This window comes from Lagenorhynchus albirostris, chromosome 2, assembly GCF_949774975.1.
Source record: "Lagenorhynchus albirostris chromosome 2, mLagAlb1.1, whole genome shotgun sequence".
Classification (NCBI taxonomy): domain Eukaryota; kingdom Metazoa; phylum Chordata; class Mammalia; order Artiodactyla; family Delphinidae; genus Lagenorhynchus; species Lagenorhynchus albirostris.
In genome coordinates this window covers 9,485,407-9,503,371 of record NC_083096.1, presented here as the reverse complement: position 1 = coordinate 9,503,371, position 17,965 = coordinate 9,485,407, and the positions used below count along the sequence as shown (strand labels likewise).

Sequence of the window (17,965 nt, the reverse complement as noted above, 5' to 3'; positions counted from 1 at the left end):
AACTTTGGTCTTTCTGTCTCAAAATCTGACCTCTGGAAAAAAAAATCTTACCTCTGGCAGTGGCCATTATCTGATGACTCACAAGGTGAATGGAGCATCATTTTTTTTTTGAATTTTCAAGACTTTGGGGTATTCTACAGGGAAATACATTTTGCAGTAAATGGTTGTAGAAATATGCTAATAGAAAACCACATGAACATGATAACCATCAATCACATACACATAATACAAAAATGTTCCATTACAACATGGATTTTTTTAAAAAATAACAAAACTGATTTTGGCACCATGAGAATAAAGAAGCCAAATGATTGCCTGAATTTTTATTTTCAACCAGGTTTTCAACAGATAGAAGATATGTCAAAGACCTAGCTACCCGCTGGGATAGCATACGTGGTAAAACCTCTAAAAGGCAGCCTGAGAGAAGAAAGATATTCAGCATAATTAATCGAATTGTCTTTGCAACTGAGCCCCTTTTTTTTTCTCCCAGAACTTTGACCATGTTTTTCTTTTCCTGATGTCGGCTCCTTTATGTCATACTGGAGCCTTTCCCTGGTGGAGTCCCAGCCCTTTCAGTGATCGTCCCCGAGTAACGCTGGCAACCTCATGTATATGTCCTGGGTTTATAGGCAGAAGCTGCCCTCCAATGACTTGGACCTCTCTTTTTCATTTCTGCTGAATAGTTTTCACCCTGAGAGGATAAAAAGACAAAGGAGGCATTTCTTTCTTCCCTACTACATCTTTTTATCTTTTTAAAGATTATTCCAGTTAGAGGGGTGTATGTGTGTGTAAAGGCATTAAACTCACCTATTTAAAAATTTATTTTATTGAAGTATAGTTGATTTACAATGTTGTGTTAAATTCTGCTGTTCAGCAAAGCAATTCAGTTATATATATATGCTTTTTCATATTCTTTTCCATTATGGTTTATAAAAGGATATTGAATATAATTCCCTGTGTTATACAGTAGGACCTTGTTGTTTATCCATTCTCTATATAATAGTTTGCATCTGCTAACCCCAAACTCACTTTTAATTCCTTACCTTTGTCTTAGTTCATACTTCTTCTATATAAACACTTTAAACCATAAATAAAACAGCAAAATGTAAAGATCAAACTTTTCTCAGTAATATCTGTTTGCAATGCTTATTTTAAAAAAATACAAATATCTTAGGAGTCATACTTCGAAAACACCTGTCAAAATAAGGGAGAGCAGAGAATGAGAGATTTTGACATATCCCTAGTATCTCCGAGTATTTGCTGCTGTGATCTAAGGGGATTCAGTCTGATACATTTGTGTGTGAATTACTGTTATTTACTAATGCTTAGATTACCTGATGAGGGGGAGAAGGTCAACTGGAGAAGTTTAAGAGCAGCCCTCAGGGAAGGTGAAGAAGTGAAAATGGTTCAACTATTTCCTCCGGGGGTAATGAATACCAGGGGACCTGTTCCAGTGTCCTGCAGGTATGTACTATGTTTGTCTCATTGCCTGAGGGATTTGCCAATTATGTTCTCCCTGACTATGAGCTGGTCTCCAACTAGAGAAGAATATGAAAGAGCATAAAAACAATTTTCAAACTTAAGTGATAATGAGGTGTTCCCAAAAAAGGATGGAAGGAATAATCTAATAAGGAAGTCAAAAGGAAAGAAACTATGATTTTTAAAGAATAGAGGAGAATAAAACCAGAGGCTAAAGGTTGATCAGTTACAGAAAATATTGCAGAGAGATTGGTTCAAGATGGCAGAGTAGAAGGACGTGTACACACTCCCTCTTGAGAGAGCACCAAAGTCACAACCAACTGCTAAACAATCATCGACAAGAAGACACTGGAACTCACCAAAAACGATACCCCACATCCAAAGACAAAGGAGAAGCCACAATGAGACGGTAGGAGGGGTGCAATCACAATAATATCAAATCCCATAACTGCCAGGTGGGTGACTCACAGACTGGAGAACACTTATACCACAGAAGTCCACCCACTGGAGTGAAGGTCCTGAGCCCCATGTCAGGCTTCCCAAACTGGGGGTCCAGCAACAGGAGAAGGAATTCCCAGAAAATCAGACTTTGAAGGCTAGCGAGATTTGACTGTAGGACTTAGACAGGACTGGGGGAAACAGAGACTCCACTCTTGGAGAGCACACACAAAGTAGTGTGCACATGAGGACCCAGGGGAAGGAGCAGTGACCCCGTAGGAGACTGAACCAGACCTACCTGCTAGTGTTGGAGGGTCTCCTGCAGAGGTAGGGGTGGCTGTGGCTCACCGTGGGGACAAGGACACTGGCAGCAGAAGTTCTAGGAAGTACTACTTGGCGTGAGCCCTCCCAGTGTCCGCCATTAGCCCCACCAAAGAGCCTGTAGGCTCCGGTGCTGGGTCGCCTCATGCCAAACAACCAACATGGAAGGAACTCAGCCCCACCTATCAGAAGACAAGTGGATTAAAGTTTTACTGAACTTTGCCCAGGAGAGCAACACCCAGCTCTACCCACCACCAGTCCCTCCCATCAGGAAGCTTGCACAAGCCTCTTAGATAGCCTCATCCACAGAGGGCAGACAGCACAAGCAAGAAATACAGTCCTGCAGCCTGTGGAACAAAAACCACATTCACAGAAAGATAGACAAAATAAAAAGACAGAGGACTATGTATCAGATGAAGGAACAAGATAATACTCCAGAAAAAAACCTAAATGAAGTGGAGATAAGCAACCTTCCAAAAAAAGAATTCAGAATAATGATAGTGAAGATGATCCTGGACCTCGGAAAAAGAATGGAGGCAAAGATCGAGAAGATTCAAGAAATGTTTAACAAAGACCTAGAAGAATTAAAGAACAAACACCTAGAATTAAAGAACAAACAAATGGAGATGAACAATACAATAACTGAAATGAAAAATACACTAGAAGGAATCAATAGCAGAATAACTGAGACAAAACATCGGATATGTGACCTGGAAGACAGAATGGTGGAATTCACTGCTGTGGAACAGAATAAAGAAAAAAGAATGAAAAGAAATGAAGACGGACTAAGAGACCTCTGGGACAACAACATACCAACGTGTGCATTATAGGGTCCCAGAAGGAGAGGACAGAGAGAAAGGACCTGAGAAAATATTTGAAGAGATTATAGTCAAAAACTTCCCTAACATGGGAAAGGGAATAGCCATCCAAGTCCGGAAGCACAGAGAGTCCCAGACAGGATAAACCCAAGGAGAAACATTCCAAGACACATAGTAATCAAACTGACAAATATTGAAGACAAAGAAAAATTATTAAAAGCAAAAAGGGAAAAATGACAACATACAAGGGAACTCCCATAAGGTTAACAGCTGACTTCTCAGCAGAAACTCTACAAGCCAGAAAGGGATGGCACGATATATTTAAAGTGATGAAAGGGAAGAACCTACAACTGAGATTACTCTACCTGGCAAGGATCTCGTTCAGATTCAACAGAGAAATCAAAAGTTTTACAGACAAGCAAAAGCTAAGAGAATTCAGCACCACCAAACCAGCTCTACAACAAATGCTAAAGGAACTTCTCTAAGTGGGAAACACGAGAGAACAAAAGGACCTACAAAAACAAACCCATAACAATTAAGAAAATGGTAATAGGAACATACATATCGATAATTACCTTAAATGCGAATGGATTAAATGCTCCAGCCAAAAGACGCAGGTTCGCTGAATGGATACAAAAACAAAACCCACATATATGCTGTCTACAAGAGACCCACTTCAGACCTAGGGACACATACAGACTGAAAGTGAGGGGATGGAAAAAGGTATTCCATGCAAATTGAAATCAAAAGAAAGCTGGAGTAGCAATACTCATATCAGATAAAATAGACTTTAAAATAAAGAATGTTACAAAAGACAAGGAAGGAACTACATAATGATCAAGGGATCAACCCAAGAAGAAGATATAACAATTATAAATATATATACGCACCCAACATAGGAGCACCTCAATACATAAGGCAACTGCTAACAGCTATAAAAGAGGAAATCAACAGTAACATAATAATAGTGGGGGAATTTAACACCTCAGTTAGACCAATGGACAGATCATCCAGACAGAAGATTCATAAGGAAACACAAGCTTTAAATGATACAATAGACCAGATAGATTTAATTGATATTTATAGGACATTCCATCCAAAAACAGCAGATTACACTTTCTTCTCAAGTGCACACAGATAATTCTCCAGGATAGATCATATCTTGAGTCACAAATCAAGCCTCAGTAAATTTAAGAAAATTGAAATCATATCAAGCATGTTTTCTGACCACAACGCTATGAGATTAGAAATCAGTTACAGGGGAAAAAAAGGTAAAAACACAAACACATGGAGGCTAAACAATACGTTCCTAAATAACCAAGAGATCACTGAAGAAATCAAAGAGGAAATCAAAAAATACCTAGAGACAAATGACAATGAAAACACGACGATCCAAAATTTATGGGATGCAGCAAAAAGCAGTTCTAAGAGGGAAGTTTATCCAATACAATCCTACCTCAAGAAACAAGAAAAATCTCAAATAAACAATCTAACCTTACACCTAAAGGAACTAGAGAAAGAAGAAGAAACAAAGCCCAAAGTTAGTAGAAGGAAAAAAATCATAAAGATCAGAGCAAAAATATATGAAATAGAAACAAAGAAAACAATACCAAAGATCAATAAAAGTAAAAGCTGGTTCTTTGAGAAGATAAACAAAATTGATAAACCTTTAGCCAGACTCATCAAGAAAAAGAGGCAGAGGACTCAAATCAGTAAAATTAGAAATGAAAAAGGAGAAGTAAAAATTGACACTGCAGAAATACAAAGAATCATGAGAGATTACTACAAGCAACTCTATGCCAATAAAATGGATAACCTGGAAGAAACGGACAAATTCTGAAAAAGGTATAATCTTTCTGAACCAGGTTCAGAAAGGTATAACCAAGACTGAACCAGGAAGAAATAGAAAATATAAACAAACCAATCACAAGCACTGAAATTGAAACTGTGATTAAAAATCTTCCAACAAACAAAAGCCCAGGACCAGATGGCTTCTCAGGCGAATTCTATCAAACATTTAGAGAAGAGCTAACACCTATCCTTCTCAAACTCTTCCAAAAAATTGCAGAGGAAGGAGCACTCCCAAACTCATTCTACAAGGCCACCATCACCCTGATACCAAAACCAGACAAAGATACTACAAAATAAGAAAATTAAAGACCAATATCACTGATCAATATATATGCAAAAATCCTCAACAAATTACTAGCAAACAGAATCCAACAACACATTAAAAGGATCATACACCACGATCAACTGGGATTTATCCCAGGGATGGAAGGATTCTTCAATATATGCAAAGCAATCAATGTGATACACCATATAAACAAATTGAAGAATAAAAACCATATGATCATCTCAATAGATGCAGAAAAACCTTTTGACAAAATTCAACACCCATTTATGATAAAAACTCTCCAGAAAGTAGGCATAGAGGGAACCTACCTCAGCATAAAAAGGCCATATATGACAAACCCACAGCAAACATCATTCTCAATGGTGAGAAACTGAAAGCATTTCCTCTAAGATCAAGGACAAGACAAGGATGTCCACTCCCACCACTATTATTCAACATAGTTTTGGAAGTCCTAGCCACAGCAATCAGAGAAGGAAAAGAAATAAAAGGAATACGAATTGGAAAAGAAGAAGTAAAACTGTTACTGTTTGCAATGACATGATACTATACATAGATAATCCTAAAGATGACACCAGAAAATTACTAGAGCTAATCAATGAATTTGGTAAAGTTGCAGGATACAAAACTAATGCACAGAATTCTCTTGCATCCTATACACTAGCAACAAAAGATCAGAAAGAGAAATTAAGGAAGCAATCCCACTCACCATTGCAACAAAAAGAAGAAATTACCTAGGAATAAACCTACCTAAGGACGTCGAAGACCTGTACTCAGAAAACTATAAGACACTGATGAAAGAAAGCAAATAGTACACAAACAGATGGAGAGATATACCATGTTCTTGGATTGGAAGAATCAATATTAGAATTTCAATTTATAGTTAACTTATTGAAAAATAAAGACATGTGAAAATGACTATACTACCCAAAGCAATCTACAGATTCAATGCAATCCCTATTAAATTACCAATGGCATTTATCACAGAACTAGAACAAAAAACCTAAAAATTTGTATGGAGACACAAAAGACCCCAAATAGCCAAAGAAATCTTGAGGGGAATAAACAGAGCTGGAGGAATCAGACTCCCTGACTTCAGACTATACTACAAAGCTACAGTAATCAAGACAGTATGGTACTGGCACAAAACAGAAATATATAGATCAATGGAACAGGATGGAAGGCCCAGAGATAAACCCACCCACCTGTGGTCAACTACTCTATGACAAAGCAGGCAAGGATATACAATGGAGAAAAGACTTTCCCTTCAGTAAGTGGTTCTGGGAAAACTGGACAGCTACATGTAAAAGAATGAAATTAGAACCCTCCCTAACACCATACACAAAAATAAACTCAAAATGGATTAAAGACCTAAGTGTAAGGCCAGACACTATCAAACTCTTAGAGGAAAATATAGGAAGAAAACTCTTTGACATAAATCACAGCAAGATCTTTTTTGACCAACCTCCTAGAATATTGGAAACAAAACCAAAAATTAACAAATGGGACCAAATGAAATTTAAAAGCTTTTGCACAGCAAAGGAAACTATAAACAAGGTGAAAAGACAACACTCAGAATGGGAGAAAATATTTGCAAATGAATCAATGAACAAAGGATTAATCTCCAAAATATATAAACAGCTCATGCAGCTCAATATTAAAAAAACAAACAATTAAAAAATGGGCAGAAGACCTAAGTAGACATTTCTCCAAAGAAGACATACAGATAGCCCAGGGGCACATGAAAAGTGCCTCAACATAGCTAATTATTAGAGAAATGCAAATCAAAACTACAATGAGGTATCACCTCACACCGGTTAGAAAGGGCATCATCAGAAAATCTACAAACAACAAATGCTGGAGAGGGTGTGGAGAAAAGGGAACCCTCTTGTACTATAGGTGGGGATGTAAATTGATACAACCAGTATGGAGAACAGTATGGAGGTTCCTTAAAAAACTGAAAATAAAACTACCATATGACCCAGCAATCCCACTACTGGGCATATACCCTGAAAAAAACCATAATCCAAAAAGAGTCATGTACCACAATGTTCATTGCAGCACTATTTACAATAGCCAGGTCATGGAAGCAACCTAAATGCCCATTGACAGACGAATGGATAAAGAAGAGGTGGTACATATATACAATGGAATATTACTCAGCCATAAAAAGGAACAAAATTGGGTCATTTGTAGAGATGTGGGAGGACCTAGAGACTGTCATACAGTGTGAAGTAAGTCAGAAGGAGAGAAACAAATATCGTATATTAACGCCTATATGTGGAATCTAGAAAAATGGTCAGATGAACTGGTTTGCAAGGCAGAAATAGAGACACAGATGTAGAGAACAAACGTATGGACACCAAGGGGGGAAGGGGGTGGTGGGGGTGGGGGTGTGATGAATTGCGAGATTGGGATTGACATATATACACTAATATGTATAGAATTGATAACAAGAACCTGCTGTACAAATAAATAAATAAATAAAATTCCAAAAAAAAAAGAAAAGAAAATATTGCAGAAAAGGAAGAAGAAGTGAAATTTGCATTATCAGAGCTGTATAATTAACAATCACTTTTTGGAGGTTGTTTCTAGTCATCTGAACACTCATTCCAATCATGAAAAAGAAAAAAAAATTAATTGAGCATGCACCCTCAGGATATGTAGAACTATTTATTTAAAATTATATTTGCATACTAATATGCTAACATATTGCATACATTAAAAATACACATAAAATATGATTCTTCAAAAAAGAGACAAATATTAATACTGTAATAAATAATTTATTGGCTAAGTGTACAAAAACTTTCTCAATGTAACTGCTTCGATATTTTTGTTGGAGCATCCAAAGTTCCTTTCTATGTAAAGTGTATTTTGGTAATTGGGATTAAGCGCTGACATTAACATTTTAGCAAGACAAAATACCTTGAAAACACTTAAATAGAAATGGTCGGCATATATCATCAGCTGTATTAATAATTATGACACATTTTCAATCCATCTGTAATTAGTCTAAGATTTTGTTGAAATTTAGCTTTATGTTAAATCTCTGTGTTCTTTGGGCCAGCGTTCTTATGAACTGGTTAGAAAGTCGTTTCTAGATCTTTTTTATGTGAAGAGCAATGAGAGTTTTTATGGGAGACATGTTTGCAACAAAACATTTCCAAATACCTATCTTCAAAATGCTCTCTCCTTGGCATGAGTTTCTTTCTCAGTCACCATGGGGAAAAAATGTCTTATTTACCAAAGAAGGGCATAATAAAATGTGATTATTTTATTTTTTTAAAATGTGATTATTTTAAAAAATAAATTTCAGGTAGCATGCAATAGTGTGACTGAATTAGAGTGCTTTTGTTTTCCTGATCCACCCAATATATGCCTGACAAGAAGCTGAGATTAAAACTCTGGCAGTTATCTTCAATGGGATGTTTCTTCCCAGGAATCTTTCCAAGCAACTCGTCTATTGTGTGAAAGTTAGTTTTTCTAAAATTAAATAGTAGAAATGATATATCAAATAATTTAAAATTTTACTTAAGAGAAACTGAGACCACCAGCATCGCTCTGTATTATTTCTATAACAAGCCTTTGTGTGTGTCTTTATTTTTCAAAAAAATAACTATAAACTGAAGTTCTAATATTTTCTTCTTGGACACCAGTGGATTATCTTTAGTATTCTTTGTATGTGTGCATTCCATTTTGAAGACCACTGGTTCAAAAGATTATGAATTATTTTACCATGTACTCTCAGGTTGAAAACCATGAGCTGAGAGATGGGAGGCAAGTGGAAACAGAGAGGAGCAAGAAACGAAAATTTTTATGCATTAAGTATTTCACCTACAACCAACGAGCCAGCTATTTCACTGATTAGAGACATGAGCTTCAAAGGGCTTAAATGACTTTCAAAGAGCCACACCTAGTTATTAAGAACCTTAGGACTTTGCTCTTTTGGAGGTGCCATCCTCATTAGCGATTGTCTGTTAAAGAAGAGAGAGATTTCTGAATGCAAAACTGACATAAATAATGAAGTATCTTCCTCAAGGCGAGACAGAACACATTCAGTAGTCACAACTGAAAGTTCCTGAACCTTAAATTCCTGATTAGATTCCTTTGATCAGAGAGAATAATGCTGTCACTTTTAAAGCTTTAACAAGCTAAACAGTGTCCACTCGCATGTATGACTCCAAAAATCACAATAGAACAATGTACTCCAGGTGTCAACTACTTGCAAGAAATGATGAGGATTCATTTAGTCAATAAAGTTTTAAGTGAAACATTTCTAGGTATCAGGCACTAAAGATACGACGGAGCAAAAACGGACATTGTCATTATATTCTGTTATTGTCTTTTGAAAGATGAAGTCATTAATTAAGTACTAAAACCTATGTGTTCAATTATAAACAAGAGTTATTGTTTTGAAGAAAAGGAGTGTGGCATTGTGCAGGTTGAAAATAAGGAAACCGGCCAAAGGTATAGGTCATGGGAGGCTTCTCTAAGATCTGAGGATGGTGTGGTGTTAGCAAGGGGAGAGCGTGCATGGCGGAGGGCACCATCTATCAGGGCCTGTGGATGGAAGGAGTATAGCCTGATCCAGGAACTGACAGCAGGCGAGTGTGAGAGGAGGTCAAAGGGCAAAGAGAAGAGTGGTGTTCTGTGTGTAATGTGATGGAGATGCACGCAGGGACAAGCCATGGAGGACTATTAGAATATCAACAGAGTGTTGATCTTTATTATATGAATAGTAAGAAGTTGTCAGGGATTTTAAGTAGAGGATGACATGACCAAAATTCATTTGGAAGATATCATTGTGGCTGACATGTGTTGGAAGAGGCTAGGTTGAACTGAGAATGATGACAGAAGTAAAAATGAGAGTCTAATACTGAGGTGGAACTCCCAGTTGAGGGGAAGAGGTTTAATATACCATAAAGAAAAAAAAAGGTAACTATGTAGTTATCTAGCAGAAAGAGAAAAAAAACAATCTATAGGTTCCGGAGAAAGTAAGAAAGAAGGGCATGGTTAAGAGCCAAAAATGAACTAGAGAGAGACTACAAAAACATAAAGAAATAATTAGGATTTTAAATCTCAAGCATTAAGCAAGTCTTCAATATCCAAAAATCAACTCTATTTCTATACACTAGCCATGAACATACCAGAAATAAAATTAAAAAAATAATTCTATTTAAAATAGCATCAAAAGGAATAAAATAATTAGATAAAAAACTAATTAAAAATAAAAAACTGACAAAGTAGTGTAAGATTCGTACAGTTAAAACTATAAACACTGTTGAAAGAAATTAAGACACAAATGGAAAGATACCCCAAGTTCATGGATCAGTAGAGATATTACTGTTAGGATACAGTATCCTTAAGTTGATCTACAGATTCAATGCAATTCCTGTCAAAATGTCAGCTGGATTTTTTAGGAAATATTTTTAGGAAATTGACAAGCTGATTCTAAAATTTATATGGAAATGCAAGGGATCAGAAGAGCCAAAATATTCTTGAAAAACAAAAAAATAACACATTTGGAGGATTCACAGTTCCTGATTCCAAAACTTACTATAAAATTAGAGTAATCAGGACATTGTGGTATTTGCGTAAGGACAGGCATAGACATCAAAGGAATAGAACTGAGATCCCAGAAATAAATCTTTCCATTTGTGGTCAGCTGATTTTTGATGGTGCCAAGATTTGATAAGGAAAATAGTCTTTTCAATAAATTGTGCTAAGAACTGGATATCTACAAGTAAAAGAATTAAATTGGACCGCTAGCTCACATCAGACACAAAAAGTACCTCAAAATGGATCATAGACTTAAGTCTAAGAACAAATTGTGCTAAGAACTGGATATCTACAAGTAAAAGAATTAAATTGGACTGCTAGCTCACATCAGACACAAAAAGTACCTCAAAATGGATCACAGACGTAAGTCTAAGAACTAAATCTATGAAACTCTTAGGAGAAGACATAGTAGTAAATATTTGTGACTTGCGTTAGCAGTGGTTTCTTAGACATGACACCAAAATATAAATGACAATAAAAAATTAATAAATTGGACTCGAACAAAATTAGAAACTTTTGTGCTACAAATGATACCATCAAGAAGGTAAAAAGACAACCTACAGACTGATTTGAGTACTCAGACTGATTTGCTTTGCAAATCATATACCTCATAACGGATTTTCACCCAGAATATATATATTAAAAAATCCTCTTTCAACTCAATAATGAAATGATAAAATAACTCAGTTTTTAAAGGAGCAAAGGATCTGAACACAGATCCTATTGCAAGAAAGATATACAAATGGCCAATAAGTACACGAAAAGATACACATCATTAACCATCAGGGAAATGCAAATCAAAACCACAGTGAGATACTATTCCACATTCACTAGGATGGCTAGAATAAAAAAGATAGACTATCTCAAGGGTTAGCAAGGCTATGGAAACAGAAATGTTCATAAACTTCTAATGGGAATGTAAAATGATCCAGCTGCTTTAGAAAACAGTTTGGCAGTCCCTCAAAATGTGAAGCTAGAGTTACCTTATAATCTAGCATTTCCACCCCTAGGTATACAATCAAGAGAAATAAAAACATATATCCCACGTGAAAACTTGTACATGAATGTTCATAGTTGGCTATTCATAAATAGACAAGTGGAAACAGTTGAAATGACCATCGACTGATAAATGGATGAATAAAATGTGGCATAACCATGCAATGAAATATTTTTGGCAATAAAAAAGCGTAAAGCAACATACTTTGACATGGATACACTTTGAAAATATTACGTTAAATGAAATCACAAAGACCATATATTGTACGATTCCATTTATATAAAACATCCAGAAGAGACAAAATATAAAGATAGAAAGTAGGGCTTCCCTGGTGGCACAGTGGTTGAGAGTCCCCCTGCCAATGCAGGGGACACGGGTTCGTGCCCTGGTCCAGGAAGATCCCACATGCCGCGGAGCGGCTGGACCTGTGAGCCATGGTCGCTGAGCCTGCACGTCCGGAGCCTGTGCTCCGCAACGGGAGAGGCCACAGCAGTGAGAGGCCCGCGCACCGCAAAAAAAAAAACCAAACTCCCCCCACCCAAAAAAAAAACAAACAAAAAAAGAAAGTAGACTAGTGGTTGCCTAGGGCTGGGTGGAGGAGATGGGGGATGATTCAACAGTTGATATGTAAAGTGTTTCTTTTGCCAGGGGACAAAAATTCTAAAATTATACTGTGATGGTGGCTGCACAATCTTGTGAGTATTCTAAGAAACACTGACTTGTGCATGTTAAATGGGTGAATTTTACGGAATGTGGATTGTATAAATAAAAGTTTTAAAAATATCAAGAATTTGAAAATAGATTGTAATAGGAAGTGTGCAATATGAGAGGGGGAGGGATCAATTATGATAAATAAATATTTTCTCTGTTAAGTGGATGGATTTTAGTGCCAATCACTGAAATGGTTTGGAAAGAGTTGACATTAATTAAGCTTTGAATATGATGTGTTTGAAGACAAGAGGTAACAAGCATTGGCAAGAACATGGAGAAAAGGGAGCCCTTGTGTACTGGTGGTGGGAACGTCACTTGGTGCAGCCACTACAGGAAACAGTATGGAGGCTCCTCAAAAAATTAAAAATAAAACTACCATATGATTCAGCAATTTCACTTCTGGGTATATATGTAAAGGAAACCCAATCATTATATCAAAGAGATATCTGTACCCCTTGCTCACTGCAGCATTATTTACAACAGCCAAGACATGGAAACAACCAAAGGGTCCATCAACAGATGAATGGATAAGGAAGATGTGGTACGTATATATTGATACAAAGGAATATTATTCAGCCATTAAAAAAGGAGGTAAATCCTGCCATTTGTAACAACACAAATGAAATCTGAAGGCATTATTACAAATACTATATGCTCTCACTCATATGTGAAATCTAAAAAACACAAACTCATAGAAACCAAGAGTGGATTGTTGGTTGTCAGGGATGGGGGTTGGGAGAAATGGCTGAAGACAGTCAAAGGGTACAGACTTTCAGTTATAAGATGCATAAGTTCTATAGATCTAATGTACAGCATGGCAAGTACAGTTAATGATACTGAATTATATATACTTGAAAGTTGCTAAGAGAGTAGATCTTAAGAGTTCTTACCACACATACACACATGGTAGTTCTACATGGTGACAAAGGTGTTAACTAATCTTATTGTGGCAATCATCCCACAATGTATACATGTACCAAATTATCAAATTGTACACCTTAAATTTACACAATGCTATATGTCAATCATAACAATAGAGCTGGGAGGGGGGAAAGAACTCCAAGCTTACTGGCTGGGTAGAGGAGCATTACTGGAAATGGGAAGCAAACTGTTCTGCATGCCTTCTCTAAACAGGAAAAAGAAAATCAACTGATGGAATTTATAGAAATGAGTAATTAGGAAAAATGTTCTAAAAATATAAGAAGTCTAAAAAATAGGATGATTTGCCTTACACATATTCAGTTGTAGTTGGTGGATAACTTTTAATCACATGGCAATTTAAAATAAAGCAAATTATATTATGAAATATTTTATATCTGATTTTCCTTTGTATTTTTTGTTTACCACCCAATCTCATAAATTAAGACTTAAATTTGAAAAATGTCTGATTAATGTAGTAAAATTAGATACAAGATGATAAACAGTGTGAATACCTATCCAGACATTTGGGAAACAAACCATTTTCAGTTATGATCTCTTTATAATTATACTTTAAACAACTCATGCTGATTATATAACTTGTCTGCCATCTAGAAGTAAGTGGTACTACTTATGAAGCTAGAGATAGGTCAGTCAATGGCAATGTTTCTGTAGCCCAATCATCCACTAGACATTACATGACATCACCTCAAATTTACTTTTTGATGGGCTATAGAATGTCGAAGCAAAGGAAAAGGACATTTTAAATGTTAGTGTTATATCACGCCAAAGGACACATTAGAGGACTTTCTTTTTTTTTGGAAAAATATAACCTGAGGTTATGGCAATCCTATTGTTTCTCTTGTCATTTATTCTACTTTGTTATTTTATCTGATAAGAAAAAGAAGGAAGAGGGAAGTAGGTAATGTCTATTGTCATTTTGCTCTACAGATAAGTCAGAGTGGAAAAAAATTAGATGTAGTATAACAGCATAGCTGCCTAGAACAAGAAATAATCCTGCAATTTCTACATATTCATGATAAATCTTATGAATAAAATCTTGGTATAATTCAGCAAACAAAGCAATGGTAAATTTACATAAACTAGTAACGTTCCTTTAAAAATCTATTTAGGATGCTAAGGAAGAAATGTTTATTTATTTGTTTGTCCATATATCATTTGCATGAGAGTTTACTGTGAAATTATTATGCCAAGAACTTTACCAGACACTATATAAAAGTATTTATCTTTAAAAGAGTTCACAATTCAGTTGGTAAAATAGGTGGAGAGAAATCTCTGAATAGTCCTCTAGACTTTTCTGTCATTAGTAAATATCATTTCTTGTTACTAACATGAGGAGTAACATCAAAGAAAGGGTTTCTTGAATTAATTCCTGACATTGTTCCATTAACAGCTTCAAGAGGAACAAAGAATGCTTCTGTTTACCTCTGTGATTTAGAAAAAAAAAAGGATAAAAAAAAGAAAACAAATAAAAACCTCCTGATCATCACACCCTAAAGATCAGAGTTAGGGACTGTGTACTGATGGGCTGCAGTAATTTCAGGGTTTATAACCAAACTACCAAGTCCAGGGGAAAAACAACATCTATTGTGCCTCTTTCTTACAATGAAAGAAACTTCTCACTGTTTGGGTTAAATACTTCACTCTTAAACCAATCACTTGCAAGAAGAATGAAATTAACATAACTAGTTTAAAGAAATTAGTTTTAACATAACTAGTTCCAAAGAAATGTGAACAATTTAAGATCTAATCCTGAAACTAAGAATTTGGTCATCTTTGGTCATGAAAGAAGTGGAACTTTTTTTGTTTTTAAATCAGTGTTAATGTTAGGAAGAATGAAGGGTTGGGTAGGGAACTAACAGTTTCACTACACTGACCATGTTGATTAACATGTAAAATGTATCATAATTTAATAGATAATAGTTTACTAAGTATATTAGTTAATTTCATAAATGTATAATAATATTATTAAATCAATCCAATTATTAATTGGATCTAAGTATATAAATATGTAAGTCAAAAGGTACACAGTTTGTCTTTGTCCAAAATAGCAAAAAGATCTGACCCCTTAACTAAGTTTTCAATCTCTCTCTGGGGAAGTGATGCTATCCTCTTCTGGGTGCTAGGAAGCAAGAGTATTTCCAGCGGAAATAAGCCATGGGGCTCACGTAGTAGTGTTACTCTCCAGCAAGCAGCCTTCACTTTGGAGCTAGCAAGTCTACAACAGAGTTACACCATAATTTTCAAAGTGCTGTCTTCAAACCAGCAAGATCAGCATCACCTGCAAACTCTTTAAACCATAAATCCTCGGACCCCAACCCAAACCTACTGAATCAGCAACTGCATTTAGATAAACAACAAGGTCCTACTATACAGCACAGGGAACTATATTCAGTATCTTGTAATAACCTACAATGGAAAAAAATCTGAAAAAAATATATATATTCGGAATCACTTTGCTGTACACCAGAAATAACCACAACACTGTAAATCAACTATACTTAAATTAAAAAAAAAAAAAAGAAAGAACTTCTGCATTTGAGGTCTGGTAGTTTGTTAAAACCCTGCAGGTGATTCTAATCATCTTAACATTTGCGCACCACTGAAAACAACTCTGTTGTCAATTTTCATTATCTTAATTGTGCCAATTTACTTCCAGGTTTTCGCTCCCACAATTCTAGTATACTCATTTCAGTATTTTTGCTAGTGCTTAATTTAATTCTTTTCTTTCCCACTGTTCTCCACGCTGCAGTCAAAACCATTTCTCTTGCCCACTAGATCAGCTTCTGTATATAAAGCTGCACTGTCTAGAGCTGCACTGTCCAATATGGTAGCCACCAATCACATATCACTATTCAAAATGAAATTAATTAAAATTAAAAATTCAGGCATATTAGCCACATTTCAAATGCTTGATAGTCCAATGTGCCAAATGACTAACATACTGGACAACACAGATTTATAAACCATATCACTGTAAAAAACCCTACTGGATAGGAGTGAACCAGAGCATCACAAATCCATGTTTATAAGTGCACACTTAAGTAAAATGCACTAAAACCTATTGCTTATATATAAAAGTGGAATCCTTCCAGGACACATCCAATTGCAGCAGGAAGAGTTATTCACCCTCTTTTATGAAGATGGTGGTGTTCGATTTTGAAAATATGGCATACAAGATATTCTAAAAGACAAAAAATGACAAAACTTCTTTTTTCAAAACACATAAATCCGACATAACGGTAGGAGGACGAGGGGAAGATGGCAGAAGAGTAAGACGCGGAAATCACTTTACTCCCCACAGATACAGCAGAAATACATCTACACGTGGAGCAACTCTTACAGAACACCTACTCAACGCTGGCAGACTTCAGACCTCCCAAAAGGCAAGAAACTCCCCATGTACCTAGGTAGGACAAAAGAAAAAACAGAGACAAAAGAATAGGGACGGGACCTGCACCAGTGGGAGGGAGCCGTGAAAGAGCAAAGGTTTCTTCACACTACGAAGCCCCTTCGCGGGCAGAGACTGCGGGTGGCGGAAGGGGGAAGCTTCAGCGCCGCGGAGGAGAGCACAGCAACAGGGGTGCGGAGGGCAAAGCGGGGAGATTCCCGCACAAAGGATCGGTGCCGACAGGCACTCACCAGTCCGAGAGGCTTGTCTGCTCACCCGCTGGGGCGGACGGGGCTGGGAGCTGAGGCTCTGGCTTCGGTTGGAGTGCAAGGAGAGGACTGGAGTTGGCAGCGTGAACACAGCCTGCAGGGGGCCAGTGCACCACGGCTAGCCGGGAGGGAGTCCGGGGAAAAGTCTGGAGCTGCCGAAGAGGCAAAGACTTTTTCTTTCCTCTTTGTTTCCTGGTGCGCGAGGAGAGGGGATTCAGAGCGCTGCTTAAAGGAGCTCCAGAGACAGGCGCGAGCCGCGGCTAAAACCGTGGACCCCAGAGACGGGCATGAGACGCTAAAGCTGCTGCTGCCGCCACCAAGAGGCCTGTGTGCGAGCACAGGTCACTCTCCACACCTCCCTTCCGGGGAGCCTGGGCAGCCCGCCACTGCCAGGGTCCCGGATCCAGGGACAACTTACCCGGAAGAACACACGGTGCGCCTCAGGCTGGTGCAGCGTCACGCCGGCCTCTGCCGCCGCAGGCCCGCCCCGCACTCCGTGCCCCTCCCACCCCCCCACCCCCCACGGCCTGAGTGAGCCAGAGCCCCCGAATCAGCGGCTCCTTAACCCTGTCCTGTCTGAGCGAAGAACAGACGCCCTCCTCCGGCGACCTACATGCAGAGGTGGGGCCAAATCCAAAGCTGAGCCCCTGGGAGCTGTGAGAACAAAGAAGAGAAAGGGAAATCTCTCCCAGCAGCCTCAGGAGCAGTGGATTAAAGCTCCACAATCAACCTGATGTACCTGCATCTGTGGAATACATGAATAGACAAAGAATCATCCCAAATTGAGGAGGTGGACTTTGAGAGCAAGTTCTATGATTTTTTCTCCTTTTCCTTTTTTTCTGAGTGGGTATGTGTATGCTTCTGTGTGAGATTTTGTCTGTATAGCTTTGCTTCCACCATTTGTCC

At 37.4% G+C, this 17,965-nt stretch overlaps 1 long non-coding RNA gene across 1 annotated transcript; it reads right to left on the bottom strand.

The window, feature by feature from the left end:
- Positions 1-345: 345 nt before the first annotated feature.
- Positions 346-17,263, bottom strand: LOC132515668 (uncharacterized). Its single transcript, XR_009539162.1, has 3 exons — positions 17,042-17,263; positions 2,216-2,420; positions 346-691 (listed from the first exon to the last, which is right to left on the bottom strand). It is a non-coding gene; the product is annotated as an uncharacterized LOC132515668 (long non-coding RNA).
- Positions 17,264-17,965: the final 702 nt, after the last annotated feature.